Source organism: Zingiber officinale, chromosome 8A, assembly GCF_018446385.1.
Source record: "Zingiber officinale cultivar Zhangliang chromosome 8A, Zo_v1.1, whole genome shotgun sequence".
Lineage (NCBI taxonomy): Eukaryota > Viridiplantae > Streptophyta > Magnoliopsida > Zingiberales > Zingiberaceae > Zingiber > Zingiber officinale.
Window position 1 is genome coordinate 69126968 of NC_056000.1, and position 8936 is coordinate 69135903.

The following is an 8936-nucleotide window of genomic DNA, read 5'->3' on the forward strand; positions in this document are numbered from 1 at the left end:
GATTTGGCTTTTGCTCATGGAAACTAGCTAGTAACAAGATGATACTTGCAACTGATTCAAAATCCCTTTTTTCCTTCGCCTTGCAACATTGGTGCCCAAAGGGTTAAAAATGTATGCATGGCCTTCCGCAATTACTACGAGGAAATGGACCACAAAGGGTTAGTTTGTCTTCATGGTCACTCAATTTGAATCATCTAGTGACTTGCTGTCAAAAAATTTGTTTGTGTAGATGCCTCACATGTCTCCAGCAACTTAAGCAAGAGTATTTTCTAGTGAAGAACAAGTTGGAAACTTTATTTAAGGTAATGATCATGTAGCTTTGGTTGGAGGTATTCTTGGTAATGCCATGAATCTTATACTAAAATTTTCTATGGTAGCTGGAGCAGTAGATTATGGCTGCTGGTGGATCAATCCCCATGATGTGGTAGTTCTACTTGCTGAGTGTCTTGTTAAGAGGTGGTGGTAGGAAGTGATGTTCAAGTTCTTTGTTCCTTACCAAATGCTATGTGCTTTCTTTGTTGTTCTCCTGTTTCACTTGTCCCACTCATGGGAAAAACATCAAACATCTCCTTTTAGTAGTGGATTTAAAGGATGCTAATTAATGCTATTTATCTCCCTTCATGATGTAAATTGACTCTGCATGCACCATTTTATTGCAAAAGCTCCATTTTCTGTAATGATGTGGTTGGTAAGACTTGTTTATCTTGTGTGCTTTTTGAATGATCTAGAGGTTTTCATGATAATTCAATTATAGCCAGGCACTACACAAGTAAATGAGATAGAACTGACTGTTGTCCTTTCATTTGTGATCGCATGCCTCTTTATTCATATACAAATTCTAAAGTAGACACTTTCCTAGAGCTTTTGCAATATGTTTTTTTTTTCCTACTACACTTTAGTTTAAAAACTTATGTTTTACTTATTTGGATAATAGGAATTTAATATCAATCATTAAAACATCACATATCAAAAAATATCACTACTTATGATATATCAATGGATTATAATCAATTTACTCATCCAGTTAATTGATACCGAGAACATAATTTAAATCAATTGGATCATATTTGGCATATATCAAATTTTCCCCCATTTATTTTATTTTTCATAATTTAATTTTGAATTGATACCTGTGGCTCCAGGTTGGTAAGCACATCCTTGTGTTGACTTTAGAGATTGAAAATTGATGTAATTAGCATGTTTTTCTGGTGCTATAATCCAATGATATAATTTATTCTTCCAATGCGAGTAAACATTGTCAAATTCCTTTATACTCCTTTATGTATCAGATTTCTTATGATTATTTCTAATTGCCTTCTCATTTTTCTGGTCGTAGAGATCGAGCAGATCGAAGAAATACTTGCAATGTCGAATGGAAAGGTTAGTTTGCATCTAGTTTAGCTTTTTCCCTCTTAATGGAACATTCTTGAGATAGAAATGAGTGCAAAATAAGTCTGTTAATATCTTAATTGTCTCGGAAGAAGTCAATTGTGTCACTTGTGCTGGGCTACTGTATAATTTGAATACTTAATTCTATATTTTTCCCTCTGCTTGACATTATAATTGTTTCTCTTTGAAAGTGCCCTTGATCTTAGTCCTTCATCTCCTATTGACTTTATTCACAGATTATTAGTCTTGATGAAGCTCATACTTCTTGGGTGCTTGACAGATAAGTAGATTAGAAATCTTTGTTTTCTTAAACACACTAATGGTTTTATTTTGTTTCCAGAAACTTGATGGTGAAACAAGACCTATCAGAGCTTAGTTTCTGCAATGATACAACAGATTTATCCGAGAATCCCTTATCCCTCCTTTGAAATAATAATTGTTGATTAAGAATCACCCACTAGTGGGAATTACATGAAGCCCTTGATTAAGTTGTATCCGCTATTGCTTTAATAAGTTGATTAAAGTTGCAAGTTGAGTCTGCACTTTCACTAAGACTAGAAACTTTATCCTTTAATCAAGTAGTAGCTTCTTGATGGAGTTTATTTAGCATATGAAACTCATTTAAGATTTATGTCGGTTGTTCAATGTTTTTTTGACCTCATACTTGTTATAATTTTTGGTTTATAATGCATTGGACCTTATTTAACATTGTTTAAATTTTAAAGTGTGTGTTTAAATAGATATATAACAAGTAGCCTTATTGAAGAAACTACAGTGCCAAAGAGGAACATTATTGCAGTCATTCAAAGGTTCAATATCCAAGTTAGCAATTTGACTCAAGTAAGTTTTACAATAGCTTCTTTATATAACTATATTTACATGTTAGATTTTCCCTTGAACTGTTGTCAATCAATAGAATAATGATGCACTACCATGATCTCATCTACCAATTCTCTTTAAATGCTCTCTGATGTCGATCTCTCCATTCACTCATTTCAGCACCAACAAAGAGCTAGCTTCATATACATCAACAATCACCCTATTCTTCAGGTAAGATATATAGATAGACTTTTATTTTTTAAATTTTCATCTATACCTGTGCTATCGATGTTGTTTTCTTACATGTAGAACTACAATGAATAGAAAGAAAGGTAGCAGTATTCAAATCGACATTTGCTTGCCGCCAAACGCAACACCACAATCAGAAAGCATGAAGAAATCTACCAAGGATCATAATGGCAAAGTCACGGTACCAATGAGGAAATTGATAATGGAAGTGTGGGAGTTTACCAGAGAGGACACAGACAGGGTGACCTTTTCCCTCAAGGTTGGCTTGGCTTGCCTCCTCGTCTCCCTTCACATTCTCATCCAAGCACCTTATCAAGTCTTCGGCACCAACTTCATATTGGAAAAGGATGGTATGAAAAAATAAGCAAGTGAGAAAGAGGAGTCCAATGAAATCCTACAAGTTGAAGATTGTGATGGGACTTGGGTTGATAATAATTAAGTGCAATCCTACATGGCATGAACCACCATTAAAAGTTTCTAGTCTTTTGGCTATTGTTCATTAGTTGTAAATAGAGTTTATTTATTTATTTGTATTGGGATAATTTTATTTGAACATGAGATATGTTTCTTCTTTTGTGATTGTAATTCTTGTATAACTAACATTTTGAATGATATTGATGTGGGAATATTCTTTCTTGATTATGATTCTTTATAATATATTTAAATTGAAATATGATATATTGGTATTAAAATATAATAATTTAAAAGATAACGGTTTTAAACCATTATTGTTGTCTATCACCCTCAAAGACAACGGTTAAAAACCGTTGTCGTAGCCCCAAAAACAATTGCAACTTGCAGAAAGATGCTCTAATTAACAACGGTTTTAAACCGTTGTCTTTTCATTCAAAGACAACGGTTTCAAACCGTTGCAAAACTGTTGTCTTTTCATTCAAAGACAACGGTTTAAAACCATTGTCGTAGCCTTCCACTTTTAACAACACTGCCAATTACAACGGTTTAAAAGGCATACGACAACGGTTTTTAACCGTTGTCTTTTAATGTTTTTGTTGTAGTGCGTATTCCTCACCTCGCCTTGGACGTCGTGGGGGTGACGATCCTCCAAGATGAACACCACCCAAAAGCTTCCTTCCTCTTCCTCTAAAATTCGGCCACCACCACCACCAAGGAAAAGAGAGCAAAGGGAAAAAGAGAAGAGAAAGGGTCGGCCACCAAGAGATCCTCCAAGAAAAAGAATAAGAGTTGTGTCTCATGAAACCTCCTCACCCCTTCTTTTATATTAGTTGCTCAAGGCAAATAAGGGAAGAATTTTTACAAAAATTAAAATCTTCCTCTAATTTTTCCTTTTCCCTTTTAATTTTCCTTTTCTTTCCTCTTGATTGAATCAATCACCAAAAATAAATTTGATGATTTTATTTTTTTAAACATGGCCGACAACCTTGCTTGGGCACCAAGCAAGGGTGGTCGGCCCCCATAAGAGGAAAGGAATTTTATTATTTTTTTATAAAATTTTACAAGAAGAAAAACTCTTATAAAATTTTACAAACTATCTTTCCTAAAGTAGGAGTTAAAAAAGGAAAGTTCTAAAAATTAAAACCATGTTTTAAAATTTAAAACTTCTCTCATAAAATTTCCTTTTTTAACATGATGATAGAAAATTTAAATTTTAAAACTTATCTTCCTTTTTTCTTAAACCATGAGGATGGTTTAAAAATGAAAATTTTAAAATCTTTTAAACTTTCTTTTAAAACATGTGGCCTAATTCAAATAAGGAAAGTTTTAAAAAAATTAAAATCTCTCTTTTAAAACTTATAGTTTTCTACAAAAAAAAAATTTTAAAAATTTAAAACAACCCTCCTTGTTTGAACTATTGTGGTCGGCCCCTACTAGCTTGATTACCAAGCAATAGGGCATGCCCCTATAGAAGAGGATGTGGTCGGCCCTTGCTTGGTCACCAAGCATTGGACCGGCCCCCTTCTTGGATACCAAGATGAGCTTATATTTGGATGGACTTGAGGCTATAATGAGACTACGACAGGGACCTAGAGGAGAAATTGGTTTTGACCTTTCGATGAGCTTGAGTATCCCGTGCTTGCCCTGAACACACAACTCAAGTTCATCGATAATAACTCATTCCACTAGAGAGTTATTATCGCACTACCGCACCAATCCCAAATTACATTATGGGCTCCTTCTTATCATGAGTGTGTTAGTCTCCCTGTGTTTACGATAATGAATGTCCACTAATTAAGTAAGTTACTGACAACTCACTTAATTAATATCTAGCTCCAAGAGTAGTACCACTCAACTTCATTGTCATGTTGGACTAAGTCCACCTGCAGGGTTTAACATGACAATCCTTATGAGCTCCTCTTGGGGACATTCTCAACTTAGATAACTAGGACACAGATTCCTTCTATAATCAACAACACACATTATAAGTAATATCATTTCCCAACTTATCGGACATATTGATTTATCGAGCTAAACTCACCCTTTGATAAGTCAAAGAAATAAATATTAAATATATGTGCTTGTTATTATATTAGGAATAAGAGCACACACTTCCATAATAACTAAAGTCTAGTTCTTTTATTAAGTCAGTACAAAAAGAACTTACCTAAAATGGTTCTACTCAATACACTTAGAGTGTACAAGTGTAATTTATTAGTCAAGATAAACTAATACTTAATTACACTGCAACTATTCTAATGGTTTGTTCCTTTCCATCTTAGTTGCGAGCAACTATTTATAATTTATAAAGAACCGAGAACATGATCTTCTGAGTGTGACACCACATTCCATGTTATCTACTATATAAATTAATTGAATAATTATATTTAACAAATAAATATAGATATTGATCAAATGTGATTTTTATTTCAAAAATAAATATTTACAAAAGCTAAGCTTTTAGTATACACTCTAACACTTGCCTCACATAAAGATATGAAATCTACAACACATCTTTGAATTCTAGCTCCAAGTCTTCTTTCCGTTACCATTCATGTCTTTGTCATCGACCTGTCCATCTGACTCAATTTCCGGGCAATATCACTGACCATGCCATTTTATCTAATTACTATACTCAACTCATCAATCTTCTTGATTTGTCACTCTATTTTCAATTTGCTTTAACCACTTAGCCTGTCCAATCTACCAAATTGCTCCATCCATCCCCTGGTTTGTTTGATGATTTTTAGGAGTAGTAACTTTATAAAAAAAAAACACTTGCATTCCAAATTTATTTATTAAAATTTTCACAGTAGTTCACATATTACTAGTTTGATAGATTTCATCTAGTATTTGAATTGCTAATGCAAGCAATGATGGTGGTGAATTTTTGCTCATACCCATTCATAAGTTGACCGTTGCTTGGATTTCCTCCTCTTAGTAAGAAGCAGCTTCTTCCACATGTTCAGCATGGCCACCCACCCCTGTTTCCTACTCATCGCAGTGCCGTTCGTCGCCACCGGTGATTTGCTCTTCTCTGTAGCTTGATCTTCTCGGTCGTTCTCGTTGAAGTCCTCCCACAGCATGTCCATCCTCTCCTCCTCGGTGAGTACGGCTTGGGAGGAGCTCTGTCGCCGTAGGCATGTGGGTTTGGTCTCAGGAGGGTGGAACCAGAGGGGGGAGAAATGGTGGTGGTCTTGACCATTAGCAACTCTGTGAAAGCTGAACTCTTCCCTCCCCATTTGAGTCTCTCTCTTGTGTTGTGTTAGTGAGATTAATTTGAAAAAAATATATATTTCTTTGATTTTTTTTTGAAAAAAAATATGATGAGCTCTCCATTAAATTAATTTTCATTTATAATGAAACCGACCAAATTAAATTCTTTTTAATAATATTATTATATAAATTTAAATCAAGTCAATTGTGGAAGTTATATGTCAATGTAAGCTTTGATCAACCAAGCAAAAAAGCCAATCCTTCATTAATGCTTTATGGACCATGTGAAATGAAGTAAAACGGAATGTTCATTTTCATGCTTAGTATGGGACTATGAGTCTTGATAATTTGTCATATCTTTTATGAAAATTTGTCATGATCCAATCTAATTAAGACCATCCCACCCTATCTGTCCCCAATATATAAATGTGATGGAAATAAGACAAGAATGTCACATAGGTAGGACAAGCACATAAAAAGGAGAATTTTTAAGTCCTATTATATTTTTTCCCCACTGGACTTGGTTGTATTTATTTTACAATATATATTTTATAGATAATTTTGTATATTTATTTAATATTTCACTATCTTGTTCCAACCTCAATTTGTATGAGCAGTAGAACAAGACAATGATGGAAAAGAAAATTTCATTTTATATGTCAACAAAACTTCCTTGATATCTCTATAGTTATATCTTCTTCAAATACCTTCTTGTTTTAATGAAATTATTTAAAATAATAATCTATTCACTTTAATGTTTTAATTTATGATATTTAGAAAAAGTTGAATGAGATCATAATTGTTATAATTATGTAGCAGCTATAATTATGTACTTATAACAACAACGTACTTATAACATTTATCTTTTTGTAGTTGTTACTATAGGACCTATGCACATGAGAGATGTGGTAAATTATATGATTTAAATTTTTTTTGTTGTTGTTTGTAAAACAAAATGTACAGTAGAAAAGATAAACGAAAAGTAAAAGGAAACATGAACACAAGTGGTTATTTGGTTCGAAGCCTTTATCGATTCCTATTTTAAGATTCACGATCTTTCAGATCGTATTGACGGATAATTTACTAAAAATCTCTTTTGAAATAGTCGAAAGAGAATCAGATATAAGAACAAAAAACAAGGACAATGTAACAAATCTCTATTTCCTTTTGTAGATGTAATAAGTATGTACAAAAAATTATCGTTATCAACAAAAATAGAAGTTTGGATGTGCTCGTATATTGGTATCAGTCTTCCGGCAGTAGTCGGGTGTAGTAGAGCAGAAGTATAGTCGCAGCGTGAATACGAATTAGCATAACAATCATTTGAGCTCGTATTGAAGTTGTGTTTTCTGAGCTTCGAGCACCCTCCTTTTAAAGCCAACTTAAACTTGATCCAATCCACTAATCTCCATATCACTTTTCGAGACTTGACTTTTATTGGTCAATAGATCCTCGCTATTCAATCGACTGAACCTCTGATCCACCCTCGACTTATTTGGTCAGAATTGCTCACTGGTTATCCACCATTCGGTCGATCGAACATCACTGTTCAGTTGATCGATCCTTTCAGTTGAAATCTAATCCTGAGTTGATCTTCTAGGATTCGTGTAACGCCCCGCCCTTCCTGCTAAGGGGACGGGGGTTATTTAGACATACATACCTACTTACTACAGCGGAAGTCTTACTTAGAGAATTTAAAAACTTTTCCTTACTTTAAAATCACCATGGACATAAAAAAAACCACATAGCATACTTAACATGATTTTTGAGTCATAATACCCAAACACATACTTAATGTCATGGAGTCATAAAGTAATAACATAAACATGATATATTTCTTATTAACAAAAGCAGGTCTTTCCCTTTAGCCAAGTCACTACCACACACATCCTTCTAGCTCATCCTGCTGCTCCCCTAGTTCATCCATTCCTTGCCTTTATCTGTGGTACAAGAAAGTAAGCTGCGAGCACTCATGGCTCAGTAAGTTCCTTTCCTACTCACAAAAATCGTATAGCATATCAAAATCACAAGTCAAAATGCATGGAGACAAATTTATCATATCAAGCAGCATATCATGGCATATCGTAACATAATCATCATAAAGTATCATGGCATATTCTAACATGAACATCAAATGTATCCTGACATAGCATAACATCATCATAAATATCATGGCATAATCATAAAGTATATGCAAGGTGAATTCCTAAACATGTATCATGAAACATATGCAACATGTCTTTTGAAAACTTATAATATACATACTTAAACATAATCTCAACATGATTAGGGCCCCGGCTTGTACCACATACATAAATGCGCGCGTCCTATGTAGGTCCAAGGTAGCAAGTCTTGAACCCTACAAGGCATACATACTAGGCCCGTTTCTTAGTCCATCGACCTAGGGGCACTTAGGAGCACATCCCTAACGAGACCCGTTTCTTAGTCCATCGACCCCGGGGCGCTTATGGAGCCCACCCTTGGTACAAGCCATACATAAAGTAAAGTAGCATGTCATACATATCATAATTCTTATCATTTCATGCATATCATATTTCTTAACATATTATAAAATATGCATATTTGGGCACACAGCACATGCATGGATCATAAGCATACATAATGAACATGTCATTTATCATATCATAAAGCATGCATATTTGGGCACACAGCAGATGCATGGATCATAAGCATACATAATGAACATGTCATTTATCATATCATAAAGCATGCATAATTGGGCACATAGCACATGCATGGATCATAAGCATACATAATGAACATATCACCTATCATAGAAAGTCATAATCATACATGAAATCAGTAAATAACATCTCTTAATTCATAAC

General features: G+C 34.1%; 1 long non-coding RNA gene across 1 annotated transcript; it reads left to right on the top strand.

Moving 5' to 3' along the window:
• Positions 1–2120: 2120 nt before the first annotated feature.
• On the top strand, positions 2121–2528 carry LOC122009213. The gene is made up of 3 exons (XR_006119504.1): positions 2121–2229; positions 2389–2439; positions 2518–2528. It is a non-coding gene; the product is annotated as an uncharacterized LOC122009213 (long non-coding RNA).
• Positions 2529–8936: the final 6408 nt, after the last annotated feature.